Source organism: Triplophysa rosa, linkage group LG8 (assembly GCF_024868665.1).
Source record: "Triplophysa rosa linkage group LG8, Trosa_1v2, whole genome shotgun sequence".
Lineage (NCBI taxonomy): Eukaryota > Metazoa > Chordata > Actinopteri > Cypriniformes > Nemacheilidae > Triplophysa > Triplophysa rosa.
Window position 1 is genome coordinate 17,741,503 of NC_079897.1, and position 15,702 is coordinate 17,757,204.

The following is a 15,702-nucleotide window of genomic DNA, read 5'->3' on the forward strand; positions in this document are numbered from 1 at the left end:
GAATAATCCAAAATAATAAATCCAACACAAAAAGGGAAAATCCACAAGAACACGTAATCCAAAAATACACGACCGAAGAACACGTAATGCAAAAATACACGACCGAAGAACACGTAATCCAAAAATACACGACCGGCGAACACAGAGGAGTATACAAAACACTGCCGGTATAGGAAACAATGCAAAGACGAGGGACAAAGGGAACTGAGACATTAAATAAGGAAACATTAACGAGGGGAGATTGCACGGGGACCGAGACGAGCAGGTGACAAGATTTAACATTAAGGGAGACTAGCGGGAAGATGATGCGACAGGTGAGAGAGATGAAACACTAATGGGAGATTAACGGAGAAACAAGGGGGCGGGGCTAAACGAAAGACAGGAGTACACGCGGCGAAATGTCAAAACAAACCGCCACGTGTCTCCACACAAGACGAAACACACACACACAAGACATGGTACCGTCACGACCCTGTCCAAAAGGCACGAAAACTCAGAATAGGAAGGACAGGATCCTGACACACAGTTCTTAAAGTCTCTTATTTGAAATGTTAAGGCCGGCCATGTAAGGATGATGGGCGGGCGCATTTGGCCCACTGGCCGCCAGTTGACTAGCCCTGCTTTATAACATGAATTTAATAAAAAATGTGCATAAAAGCATGCATTTCTAACTTTAAAGGAACAATACGGGGTTTTTAGGGATCTATTCAGGTGAATGGGGGGCTGTTAACAGCATTCTTCAAAATATCTTCTTTTGTGGTCTGCGGAAGAAAGAAAGTCACACAGGTTTGAAATGACAAGAGGGTGAGTAAATAATGACAGAATTTTCATTTTGAAGGTGAACTACTCCTTTAAATATGCCTCTGATTAAGCTACAAATGTTTGAGAAGTATTTTTTTAACGATTAAAGGTTCTAGAACGTTTAAACTGTGCCGAGATAAGATAACCATCAAACAAGCAGTGTGATCAAACATAAATCAACCATTCATCTGCCTGCATGCTGAAGTTGTTGCTTGCCCCATCTAGCGATTTAACGCTCTACTCATGTGAACGGTATGTAATGAGTTTCCATGTAATGACTTCTGCTGTCACAGATAACCCGTTTTCTTCCGTTCTGCTGCGCTTTGCTTCTGCTTCATGCAAATTAAACGCTAAAACTGATGTTTCATGTGCAAACCTGCCAAATAAAGGTAGAGATGGACTGCCCTAGTCTGTGCGTATTTGACTTCTCATGTGCTTGGTTTTTGCATGTCCATTCTTTCTCCACTGGGATCCACTGTGGGGTAGATCCTCAGAAGAAGGTCAGACTACTTTGATCACACACAACCGACCCTGCTCTTTCACCCCCCTCAGGCGAACGAATGGAAGGAGCATTTAATTGCTTGTGTTTGGTGCAGCAGAGCATGATCAGATACTTGTTTTTCTTGTGCTAGGCTCACAGTTTGTCCTGGTGGCCCTGAATTGGCAAAACGTCTGCTGGGGAATACCTGGGTCTGAGATGTTTATGTATGGTCTATGTATGTTATGTTTGTTTGTGTGTTTGAGAGAAAAGAGAGAGAGAGAGAGAGAGAGAGAGAGAGAGAGAGAGAGAGAGAGAGAGAGAGAGAGAGAGAGAGAGAGAGAGAGAGAGAGAGAGAGAGAGAGAGAGAGAGAGAGAGAGAGAGAGAGAGAGAACAACATAAGCTCTGTAGGCCTATGCTTTTCTTACCTTGACCAATAATAATTTTTACAACTTGAGTCATCCTTATCCAATTTCACACTAAGAACAGACCACATATCAGTATTATATGAGAACTTTACTTTGTACTTGTAACGTTATTCTAATGAGGTTTTAGGTGCAGCTTAAAAGCCAGTTGACCTGTTTATAGCTAAAATAAGTACAGTAGTTTGCCACCATCTACGTATCCCATGGAGTGTTAAAGAAGGAGTAGATGTACTTGTAGGGGCTCTATTTCAATGTCTACATGTCATTATGAGTAACTGATTTATGAGACACGCGTGAGAGATTTATGAGTGTTACTTGTCTGCATGCAACAAACTAATTGTTTTTGATTATATGTGCATCCATGCATAAGTTTGAGTGGGTAGAATGCAGGCAGGTGGGCAAAACAGATCCTGCCCCAATATTACCCCCCTTGAAATATTATCCTGCCATGTGTAACATGTAATACATGTGGACTTGAAATTTTAGCGTGTCTATGTAAATTTTAAGAAATTCTACTGGAGACATACAGTGCATTAAACTAGTTGTTTTTGACTATATGTGCACCAATGCAAACATTTGAATGGGGTAGAATCCAGGCAGTTGTGCTAAATAGATGCTGCCCCAATATTACCCCTTGAAACCCCCTACATTTTTTATGTTAATTCAGCAGATTTTTGTATCATAGGCAGGATTGTCCATTTGACCTGTTTTTTCCCGAAAAGTTCATTGAAAGATAAATCCAAAAACATCAAGAGATTGAAAGACCCAATTTCTCTGGTTTCTTACAGAGCATTTCCAATGTAAGACAAACCTCCTCCAGCTAACTGTGAATGAAATACAGTGGTAAAATAGAGCCTCATCTGGGCTGAGTTATCAAGCTGTGAATACACAGGCTGCGTTTCAAAAGATAAATAGATACATTTAGATATTCATGAGCTCATCATGCATGTGTTATGTAAATGAAAACTGCAGCTTTCAAAGGCTCTGGCAGTCCTAGGTCTTGCAACAACCTTTCATTATTGCCATTCGCAGCGAAAGTGCAATAATGATTAATCGCAGTGTTAAAGAGTTATTGTTTTCGACTGTCCGCAGAATGTGTTTGGGTTTGCCATGTCTGATGGTCAACGGTCCCAGTGAGTTCATTTATAAAGCAGCCACTAAACATGAGATAATTGATGGGTTAGTAAAAATAACCAATTAGCACAGTGCTGAGAAAACCAAAGCAATTACACTCCAGATCAGCTGAACTCACTGACCCTCAGTTCCTCTCAGGCTCATGAGTCATCAACACAATTGTAAAGAAGCTGCCTATGGGGAAAAGAACTGCTGTGACATCCAGTGATAAACACACATACAGTAAAGATGAGAACAGTGAAATGACGATACTCTTGGAACTACTTTATTATGAGCAATCATTTTTTAGAGGTTGTCTAGATGGTTCATTAGTTAAAATGAACTTGTTATCTAAATAAAAGGAAATATAGAATGTAGAAATATAGAAATCATACACACTATACTGGGGATGCTCGATACCATTTTTTAATACTCGCCGATACCGATGCCTGTATCTGTTTTGTTTTTTGGTGAGGTGGCAAATTTCCAAGCACAACACACTGAAACTAATAAAAATAGAATAGCTTCTTTATTGTGAACAACTCCGCCTCCAACACATTATAATGACATAATTTTATGTGCTTGTCACAAACTTTCAAAGCACAAATTTCTGTCAGTTCTGTCACGTGAGATATCGATCTTTGGTGTAAGTGGTAGACTACATGTGCATGGTATCGGCCCCAATTATAACAAATTAGTGATGAATTATGTGAGATTTTTAGCCCATCTTGGAATGAGCTCAGAGCTCATTAATGGATTTATTTTGACACTTCTTGTTAGCCATGTTGTTATTGCTATTTGTCATGTGAATATTTTTTTTATAACTGCAGTAAACATCCAAATGAATCAAGGCTTGTATTATTTAAATGAACTGAGTTCTGTTGTTTCATCTGTATATGACATTACAGCAAACAGTATGCAGCATAAGCATTTTAAAAACAACTTTTCAAACATTGCATTGGAAAGGGTTCACTTTAGTGTAATGGGATTTCTGTGGGCTTACAAAGGTCATGTTTAAATAATGTGTTTTTTGGGGGCGATCCGATCAAATGAGACACATCAACGATTATCAGAATCAGAAACAGCTTTATTGCCAAGTGTGCTTGGACACACAAGGAATTTGTCTTAGTGACAGAAGCTTCCAGTGCACATACAGGTTAAAAAAGTGACAAGACACAGGTAACAAAACGTAAAAATAAATATGTGAGAGACAATACACATTTGACAAAAAGGACAATATTAGACAAAAGGACAATAGGCAGTATATTGTATACAGATGTGCTGTGTACAAATTATACTGTGTTGTATACAAGTGGAGGGGAATGTGGATAGCTGAATATTATATCAATAACATGTATAATAAATATGAGTATATATAGTTGTGTATTGCACATGTTTTTTATTGCACAGTAGAACATTTAACTGTTCATGAGGTAGATTTTCCTATGTCTGGCTGTTTTTGGTGCTCATTGCTCTGTGCTCTGTAGCGCCGACCAGACGGCAGGGTTTCAGGGGTCCAGAGTGATTTTGCGTGTTCTTTTACTCACTCTGGTTGAGTACAGTTCTTGGAGAGTGCATTGTGCCAGTGATTCTCTCAGCAGTCCGGACTAGTCTTCGGAGGTCAGTTTTTGCAGCTGAGCCGAACCAGACAGTTATGGAAGTGCAGAGGATGGATTCAATGACAGCTGAGTAGAACTGTAAGAGCAGCTCCTGTGGCAGGTTGAACTTCCTCAGCTGGCGAAGGAAGTACAGCCTCTGCTGGGCCTTTTTGACAATAGAGTCAATGTTAATGTCCCACTTCAGGTCCTGTGAGATGGTGCCCAGGAACCTGAGTGACTCTACTGCGGCCACAGTGCTGTTCATGATGGTGAGTGGGGGGAGTGCCGGGGAGTTTCTCATAAAGTCCACTATCATCTCCACTGTTTTTAAGATGTTTAGCTCCAGGTTGTTATAACTGTACCAGACAGCCAGCTGCTCAACCTCACTTCATTATCTAAATTTGGTGTATCTTTTCATCTGTACACTGACGACACACAAATCTATCTCCCTTTAAATGGCAATGACAAATCCGCCTTAAAGCCTATTCTAGACTGTGTAGGTGAACTTAAACTTGTGCTGTCTAGTCATTTTATCAATGAGAGCAAGACTGAAATGATCTTGTTTGGTTCAAATGAGCGCAGTGTTCATGATCTCGATCTTGATTTTCTGTCCCCCTATAGTACAACCTGTGTCCGGAATCTTGGGGTATTACTGGATAGCAATCTTAAATTTGACAAGCATATAGGTACTGTGGTCAAATCATGTTTTTATCACCTTCGTCTCTTAGTCAAGGTTAAACATTTTCTGTCTGCTAAGGACTTTGAAAATGCAATGCATGCGTTTATAACATCTCGCCTAGACTATTGCAACTCATTGTATATTGGAGCTTCTCAGACATGTGTCTCACATCTGCAATTAGTTCAAAACACTGCAGCGAGGCTCCTTAAAGGGAAGCATAAAAGTTCACACATCACACCAGTTCTGATTTCCCTCTACTGGCTAACAGTTAAATACAGGATGGTTTTAAAGTTTTGTTATTTGTTTTTAAATCCTTGCGAAACCAAGGCCCACAGTATCTCTCTGACTTACTCCATCCACTCTCTCATTCAAGAACACTTAGATCCAGGGACTCTGACCTGCTTGACATACCCAGATCTAGACTTAAAAATAGAGGTGACTGTGCCTTTGCAATCGCTGTAGTACCTTAGTTATAGAACTAAATGTATCTATTTTCATTGGCATTTAACATTCCCTGATCCATTTCTACTGTGGTATTTTTATTTGTCATATTTTTTGTTTTATTTTAATTTTATTAGCTGGGAAGCACTTTGGTCAACATCTGTTGTTTCTTAAATGTGCTATATAAATAAATGTTGTTGTTGTAAGCAGACTCGTCACCGTCCTGGATGAGGCCAATAACTGTAGGGTCATCTGCAAACTTCAGGAGCTTGACAGAGGGGTCAGTAGAGGTGCAGTCGTTGGTGTACAGGGAGAAGAGCAGTGGGGAGAGCACACATCCCTGGGGGGCATCAGTGCTGTGTGCTCTCCCCCCTGCTCTTCTCCCTGTACACTAACGACTGCACCTGACGACTGTAAACGACTGTTTACACGTGGTTATAAGATACGTGTCAGATGTGTCTCCTGTAATCACTTTGATTCGGATTCTGGGGAGAAGGTCTCTGATTTCATTACTGCTTACAATAGTTACTACGGTTACAACACATTGTAAGCTTCGAAAAATAAAATGGATGAAAAAGTTTCTCCCAAAAGGTCCTTTGATGTTGCTCTGAACGCATTCGACCATGTGAGTGTTTACTCTACCAGTGCAATGTGGATAAGGTTATCTGCCATCAGATAAGGTTGATAGGACAACACCAGACACCTTTTATGGGAGCTGGGATTGGAACATCACCACCAGGCGCTGCAGAGAAAGATTTTCGAAAAGGTGACCATTAATCGCAGGAACACCAACCTTTATCCCAAGGTGAAAGTCCTCCATTATACAATGCAGTATACAGTATGGAAGTTGACTAATGTGCCTGACCTTTTTATTAAGAATTATTATTTTCTTGCCTTTATAGCTTATATTATAGGATAGTGAAGAGTGAGACAGGAAATTTGGGGACAAGAGAGATGGGAACAGGAGTCAGGAAAGTACCACAAACTGGGACTCGAACTCAGATCACCCGAATATTTGCACAACTTGTGGCTGCAGTCCACTGGACCACCGGCACCGACAATATGCCTGACCTTGTGGCTGAAACAAAGAAACGCCAAAAGAATGGACAAATCTTCAAACATACATTTGTCTAAACATTGCAGTTGTCCATGCCTTACCAGCCATTTAAAGATGGCCAATCTGCCCCTGATCATCTCACATTCTTCATCAGCAAACACCCACTCTGTTTTCCAGGAGTTTAGCATTCCTGCTCAAATGTTCTAAAAAACTTTTATTCATTGCAATGAGATTGGTAATTTATTTGCATTCATTATTTTTTTTATGAAAAATTTGATTGTCATTGTCAGAACGTAGGAATGAAGTGGAGACACAATTAAGTCAAAGTTTTTATTTTTACATTTGAAATCTTTAAACCTAACACATTTTCTGAAATATTACTTAATTTCATATACATTTATTTAATATTTTTACTTATTATTAGCATACATGCTGCTTATTATGAGAATTCTGCTCAAGATTTCCTATGCACTCGTACTGCCTATACGAGTACAAAAATGCCAAATAAAATAAACAATCATATTATATGATACAATTCATGTCGAGTGATGTTTTTCGCACAAAGTTTTTACAAGTTTTCCATGTAAATGGCAGAGAGAAAATGGTACTTTTGTGATATCACGGCATGATGCTGCTTCTGCTGTGGAACAAGCCAATGTCGTCTTCCGGTGTAACACAAATACAGCACGATTGCTCGAGCTGCTCGATCGCATATTTTAGTTATAAAGAACTTAATCTATAATTTTCCTCTAAGGAAAAGAGCAGTTCACGTAAACCAATCCATCAGAATTTCTACGAATGTCCACACCTTTGGACTAAAAAGCCACAATGTACGTTGTTTAATGGAACCTTCGTGAAGATGAGTCTGCCCGACTAACTTTACATGTCATTGGATATACGTTTGTGGCGTGTATTTCAAAATACAGGTATGATATTTGCTTTATTTCTTCTTCGTTTTGTCAATGGAATATGGCGTAACTGTAAATACATGTCAAACTGCACGGTTTATGTTCTGCACAAGGTGAAATTCGGTAGCTGGATAGTAGAAGCTCGACTCGGGGTGTAACGCTGCGTTCCAGACCTCGGATGTAAGACATTTCCTATCTCAACTAGGAAATAAATTCGGGCTTTTTCAAATGTTACTACATACTTTTAATCTTTTAATGTTATCAAGTTATTAGTAACATTACTGTTTTATCTTACTAAATACTTTTTAATGTTACTAAATCCAGACCTTATTTACGAGTTTGAGACGGGAAATATCGTAAATCCGAGGTGCCTGGAATTAACCATAAAAATTAACCACAAAAAAATTAACCAAAAAATCCAGAGTGGAACTTATAGTTGTAGAGGTAGGCCACACATGTATATCAGTAAATGTGTAGTCAAAATTTGAATTTGCAAACTTGTAGATTTTTTTTCTCTCCCGCAAACACAACACAACAGTTACACCTTCTTGAATCCTTCAGTGCAAGTGCACAAATCCAGTTCTACAAATCACAAACTGAGATACTCGTGCACTCACATTTTTTGCTACAAATGCTGCAGTAAATATGGTGCAAAACACATTCACACACCTGCACCAAAAGACGTGCATTCACAGACGAGTTTTGCACATCCGCAAACAGTATTCATGCAATGAGAGTTGAATGCTTGTCAAATATTTTCTCACAAATTAAAGGTTTTATTCTTGCACATTGTTCTAGCACAAACACAAGAACATAACTACAACTGCTTGAATCTGCTGCTGCGAGTCTCTGACACAAGTTCGCACACACTCTCATTTTGCACCACATATCTGTGTGATATATGGTGCAAAAGTGATTTGTGCATTTGCAGCCAAACGAGCTAGTTTTGGCGCCCAGCAGGTGGCGCCCTAACGCGCAAGTGAAAAACTGCGAGAATCATCCCGAGCTGCTTTATTTTCCTGAAATCACTAATCGTAATAGAGTACATTCAGTGCCGAACCTAGACATCTGGGGGCCCTAAGCAAACCTTTTTGAAGGGCCCTTGTCATAATAGTTCAAACTAGATATAAACATAGCTGTAGACTATAAGAAATAAAATACAATAAATCAATTAACACACAATAAAGACTGAAAGATAAAAAAACATTAAACAGACAGTAAGAACAATTAATTCTAAAATAAAGTTCACATTTTGTTTGACATGTAAATTATTATTTCCCTTAATTAACACGTGGCTTGGAACCATCTAGCTGTACAAAAAAAACTATAACGTTATGTGGTGTGGTATAACTATAAGTGGTGTGTTTTTCTAACCAATTGAGTGATTAACAAAAATAAAGCATGATAAATATAGTTTACTTAATAAAGCTAAGTATACGAAAACACACCAATAATTCTCTACATTTTTTACATATTATCATAGGCAAACCAAATGCAGTGGTGTGCATTATAGCTGAAACTCACATGAACAATGTAGTTGTTTTAGTCCTGTAAGTCATTCCCTCTAAATGTTATTGAGCTGTAAATATATATCTTTTGAAGGAACCCATATAGTAGATGGGTATAATATACACAGCAAAACACATGGCAATATTTACATATGACTTCGCAGTTTACTGTAATAAATATAAAAAATCAAAAGGTGTGCATTATAGCTGACACCCACATGAACACTAGAGCTGGTTTTGTGGTCTAAGTTATCCCCTTTAAATGCTACGGAAGTTAGAAACGTGTATTAGTGTGCATGTAACTTTGGAGACGGTCCCTAAATTCACGAATATCAAACGTCCAACCTCAAGCAACTAACTTTAGTGTATGGGAGGCGCGATTGTCCCCACTCCGCCGCTGACCTGCTCTTACGCTGTACATTACCATCCGCACCCGAGCACGCTATCATCATTACACTGTGACTGCTTTTAAGAAAACATAAACAAAGCGATCTTTCTCAGCACAATAGAATCCATCGTAATGTTCGGTTTGAGGTTGATAAGATGTGTTTAACCTCACGCGCGCTGTGCGCAGACCAATTCGCTTATGGTATCACAAGAGCGGCTCATATGTGTTTAAATCAGCCCCGCGTACTTCATTCATTATGATTATGAGCAAATCGTTATACAAAGTGCTGCACTATGTTATGAATGCATGTTTTAAATGATGCGCCTGTTTAAATTCCTTGAAGTTCAGCTGTCATACCAAAAAACATCTAATACCTACAACACTTGTAAGTGCAGGCCTGTGTCACCGTGCCGTGGGCCAAAAAACACATTCGAATCAATTAATAGTGCAGCACTTTGTATAACGATTGTGTGTATAACATATTAGTGTGTCCATACTTAATACTTAATTTGTAAATACGTTCTTGCATAATTTGGCAAAAACTAAACAAGAGTTTAAAATACTATGAAAACACATGCCTCTTGTTCTTACTTTGCGTTGTTGGCGTTTACCTTTTTTCCGCTCCAGACGGATGGCGCCGTTTAAAACCATAGCAAGGGACATCAGCAGCACATCACGAGCATGTCATTCCCTGCCCCGCACTGATGTCCGAGAATGTCAAAGTCATTAAATAAATTAAGTACTAAAAGGAAATGTCCAAATAATGCCTCTAAAGTTGGATCCACAAATTATAAAAATAGCGTCTTAATTGTTTACAATAGTGTTTTTGATTCGGTACTCAAGGGGCCCCCTGGTGGTTTAGAGGCCCTACGCAACCTGCGTAGTCTGCGTATAGGCAGGATCGGCTCTGAGAGTACATTGGTTTAGTTTAAATAAATATGCTGGTCCGCTACATGACAATCCCTTACGAAAACTAATCATGGTTTTACTACAGCAACCATATTTTTTGTTGTTGTTTTAACTGTAAGAAAAAAGGGTTTTTGGTTTGTTTAACTGTAGGCCTATAATTTTCATAAGGGATTGTCAACGTAGCTGACCAGCATACTTATTTAAACTAAACCAATGTACTCTATTACGATTAGTGATTTCAGGAAAATAAAGCAGCTCGGGATTATTCTCGCGGAGTTTTTCACTTTCGCGTTAGGGCGCCACCTGCTGGGCGCCAAAACTAGCTCGTTTGGCTGCAAATGCACAAATCACTTTTGCACCATATATCACACAGATATGTGGTGCAAAATGAGAGTGTGTGCGAACTTGTGTCAGAGACTCGCAGCAGCAGATTCAAGCAGTTGTAGTTATGTTCTTGTGTTTGTGCTAGAACAATGTGCAAGAATAAAACCTTTAATTTGTGAGAAAATATTTGACAAGCATTCAACTTTCATTGCATGAATTCACATACTGTTTGCGGATGTGCAAAACTCGTCTGTGAATGCACGTCTTTTGGTGCAGGTGTGTGAATGTGTTTTGCACCATATTTACTGCAGCATTTGTAGCAAAAAATGTGAGTGCACGAGTATCTCAGTTTGTGATTTGTAGAACTGGATTTGTGCACTTGCACTGAAGGATTCAAGAAGGTGTAACTGTTGTGTTGTGTTTGCGGGAGAGAAAAAAAATCTACAAGTTTGCAACTACAAATTTACTGATACACATGTGTGGCCGACCTCTACAACTACAAATTCCACTCTCACAGGTGCTCAGTAGTTTTGCACCAAAATACCTTCATACTTTTAGGTGTGATACACTCAATGCACGGCCACTTCCGCGTTTACACTCAGGGGGCGAAAACACATCCGCTGCCCCAAGGGAAGCCATTCATCTCTAGAGCTGTGAGCATGACAGAGGAGAAGATTCATATTTGTACTCGCTGCTTGCACAAAATTTGCCGGATTACAATAAACGATATTCGTCAGCATTGTGAGACTGTCAGCTGTCCCCGTCAATTAAAATGGAGAAGTAGTTCAAACTACGTTTAAAAACACATGGACAGCTTGGACGCTATTATTAGCATGTAACACGTAACGTTAAGGCTGGATAACACTGAATGGCATCATCTTTACACAGAGTTTATCAACGATTTTCAGCCCTTAAATACCTTTACCTTTAAACAACAAATGTGTAATGTGTATGAATCTGACCAGATATCAATAACAAAGTTCCCGGTAAGACATCTGTCACATGGCTCTAATACGCAGGTTTGCTGTAAAGAAACAGACATCGCTTGGCTCATAAAGGTATATTGTTTAAATATTGAATCGGTTTTTAATTTGTTGTGTTACACAATTCACCGTAAGTTGATGACATTGATTTTTTTAAATAAATTTTAACGTTCTCAATTACCTCATTGTTATGTTACGAGTTTGATTTTCAAATCATTAATACTAGGCTATATGTATTTTCTCAGCTCCAGTCAGAATCAGATGACAGGAGATCAGGGAGAGGACGACATGTTTCAGAATTATGATGAAGTCAGGGAAGACACAAAGTTTAGGAGCAGGACACACCAAAGGATAGTTGTGACCTAAAGCTTCAATTTATTGTTTTAATAATTTTGTGAAGTTTTCCAAAGATCATAAAAGAGATAACATGAGAAGAACAGGGACATCTTTTGAAATAGTAGTGAGCATTTTTACTGTGTATTGTGAGAATTTCATATAGTCCATTCATTTTAATCATTTTAAATATTTTACTTTACAATATTCCAATATGAAACCTTATTTAAATCAAAAGCATTTGTTTGACGTATTTAATAGTTTTTGCATTTGCATTTTACCAGACAATTTCTCTGTATCAGTTATTATATACAAGCTTACATTAATACATAAATAAATAGTTACACACAAAAAGTACACAAGAAGAACTAAGATATGGATGACTGCACAAGCACATATAATGCATATTACGTACAGAAACAAATATGTACAGTACATTAATGTCTAAGTATATATTTACATTATTTTTATTTACATCACAATTTGTACAAATAAAACCAAATTTATGTATCCACAGTGTTACATTTATTCTTTAGCATTAGCTAACGCTAGCGTTTTCACCAGTAGACCATTTGATCTTCAGTAGCTGACATGCTGTGGCTCAATCACATCTGCACTCTTAAAATGATAACAACAAACTGTAGTACCAGTTAAGGTTTAAATCCTTACGTGTAATAAAGTAAATCCATGCTCAGAACATTATTAAATCTCTGTGAAGCTTCATAAAACGACACAGCCATGCCTGACGGAACCACAGTCACGTGTGTATTTAAACGCTGCAGGTCATGACTAAATTAAAGTTTTGTATTATAGCACCGTTACATGTTTAATATATAGTATTTTAACAATATGATGTATTTCACTTATCTATATTACACGTTAATTCCCCCCAAAACGAGTGCTGGTAAAGCACATTTGCTATGGTTGAATACAACCCGGAAGCTTTCCCGCCCCCTGAGATTTTACCGGAAATACGTAGGCAGCACTCCATGCATTGAGTGCATTAAGCAATGTTTAGGTGTGATTAAGAAGTGTTTGTCCTCGGCCAAATGATATAAAACCAAACATGCAAGAAATTGATGTATCGCTGACACTGTGACATTGAATCAGGAGGGATGTGAGGTTAGAATTGCCTACAAGTGGGTACAGCTTGAATCCAGCATGGTGCACCTGACCTCTTCTCGTGTCCTTCCCTTTTTCACCTCACCTGTGCCTTCATATTTCGCTGCCCCCACAGTGAACGTGTAGAATAAATGGTCAGCATATGAAGCAGTCAGTGTTTGAGCGTTGGCTGAATAGAAACACATTGTGGTGGATCTCTTGTGCCGGCTGGGTGCCTGTTTGAACAGGTGGAAGCGTAGTGGCCAAATGAACCCAGAGAAAATGATTACATAATGACCAACACATCATTACCTTACATATGTCAAAACCACCATGTGTACAAGGTCAATACAGCTTAGTTCTTCTCCCTCTGTGAGTTCTGCTCAACACGGCTCTGTTTACCCGAACAGAGGGGATTTTATTCCGTCTGCGCTGTTTCAATCGAAATGTTTTGATCCGCAGACAAGGACTTAACGTTCTGTTTAGTGAAGTCATGTTTAATGTGATTATGCTTTTTTAAGCTTTGAAATGATGTAATGGATGTTATTTGAATGCAACAAAGTGCAGTGCGGACGGTGTGTGAATTTGTAGGTCAGAGGAAAGGAGCCGTAGAGATGAGAGAAGATGTTGGAAAGACTTTGGCAAAGAGGCCTAGAAATGAAAGGGATAGGTCTCTCTAAATCTCAGGAGCTGTGCCTCTTGAGTTAGTGATTATAAGCTCTTTCACTATGTAGATAACAATCTGAACAGCATGGCAGGAGTGTGTGTGAGAGAGAGTAATTACAACCTCAATTAAACAAGAGAATGTGAGATTAGGGTCAAGAGCTCTATCACGCTACATCGGCGATACAACTCTGCTACTTCAACGCCTCCTTTGTCTCGTGTCTTATTCTCTTTTCTCCAACCCTCTTTCTATGTTTCCCTCACCCGTGTTCTCCCCTTGCGCTCTCGCTTGTTTTGTGTTGGTAGTAATTCTTACTTTCATATTAATGAAACTTTTGATATGAGCTGCAGTATTAGACCCATGGGGAGATGGCTCCTCTCTGCTAATAAATATTCACGAGCACAGTCAACTATCTCCCCCATCCACTGAAGGTCAGCCTTTCTGTAATGTCCACGAGGGCGCTGACTTATCTGAGAATCTGTACATAGGAAAAGTGCTTCGGGGCCCTTTGTGTCCTATGGGAGGTGTTTTAAGATTATGTGAACAGCGAAGCATTACTCCACCAGTTCAGAATTTGCCAGGGGGTTTTCTCCTTGTATTCCATCGTGCTACTCATTTTTTGTATTTTGGGATACTGGATGTTTGCTAGCTTTTTTGTTATTGTGTAATGATTAATAAACATTTTTTACGATTGATATTGATTATAGCCAAATACTTTTTCTTGTTGATGGAGCAGGATACTAAGATTCAAGATCCATTATGCAGACCATAATTTAGGTCTATTATGCAGACTGGTGCATAATTCAGGAATTCAACTGCTGCTTTCTCTTCCTAAGTAAATTGAATGGTAGGGGAAATTTAAAGCTTTGATGATGCAACGATTGCATAATGACCCTCTGGTGTGCAATGATCCTTAATTAAAATGTAGAATATATGACTGTTTATGTGGCTATGTGTACACAGGGACCCTTGACTAAACAGATGGTATTGATATCACTTGCATCCATCCTTGCATATTTTCATGTTTTTATATATCAATTAGCAGACAAACAAGTTGACTTTTGACTTTTACGGCTAATGGGCAATAACACCTTTATGTATGTGACATTTACAGTCGAAACATGAAATATAAACTCCCAAAGAATGTATTTATCACTAATATATTGAACCATCTGTTTGTATTTTCATAAACACCTGTTGATAGAATCCAGACATCAGACAAATATCAGTCTTCTCACTTGTTTTTGAGAGAAGACATACAGTACTTAGGATTTCTGTCAATTAAAATGCTCTTCATAGAACATATAACAGTTATTATATTATTTTTCATGTGTCCATTTATCAGGAATATGAACCGTTATGGATGTGACAGTTCCATAAGTGGCATCTACCATATGGAAAATCATGCTTTAAAAATGTAACCCCACATGTGTATTTAAACCACCAAATATTGACATCTGAACTATCAGTATGATGAAAACCTTTAGGCCTTTGTGTGGAATTGCCCGATCCTCTGGAAAATGATTATTATATAAATTATATATAATATAAAAGGAAATGAAAAGAAAAAAGTAAAGAAAAGAATGAGAGAGGACAGAAAAAGGAAGCAATAAGATTTGCGAGGTTTGCTGGTGGCTATCAAATGTTTTAATAGCTCAGCACTAGTGAAAGTAGAGCGGGTGGAAAGCGGCTGGACAGGGTCTCATTGCTATTCCTCTCATGTTTGGGGTGGAGAGGCATTTTGGCTGCTTGTTGGTGAAGTCTCATTATCACATGACAATATATGTTGACCCTTGTATGTCATGCCCTGTGTGTTTTTGTGTGGGTGTGTATTCACATAATGTCCATATAATGACCATCAACTAAATATTTCATTTCCTGCTCTTGTTTGTGTCCATGACAACACTCTATACCCCATGCATGTGTGTCACGGTCCCACCGTCTTGTTTATGAAATTCTAGTCGTGTGGTGGGATCGGGGCAGAGTCCTTG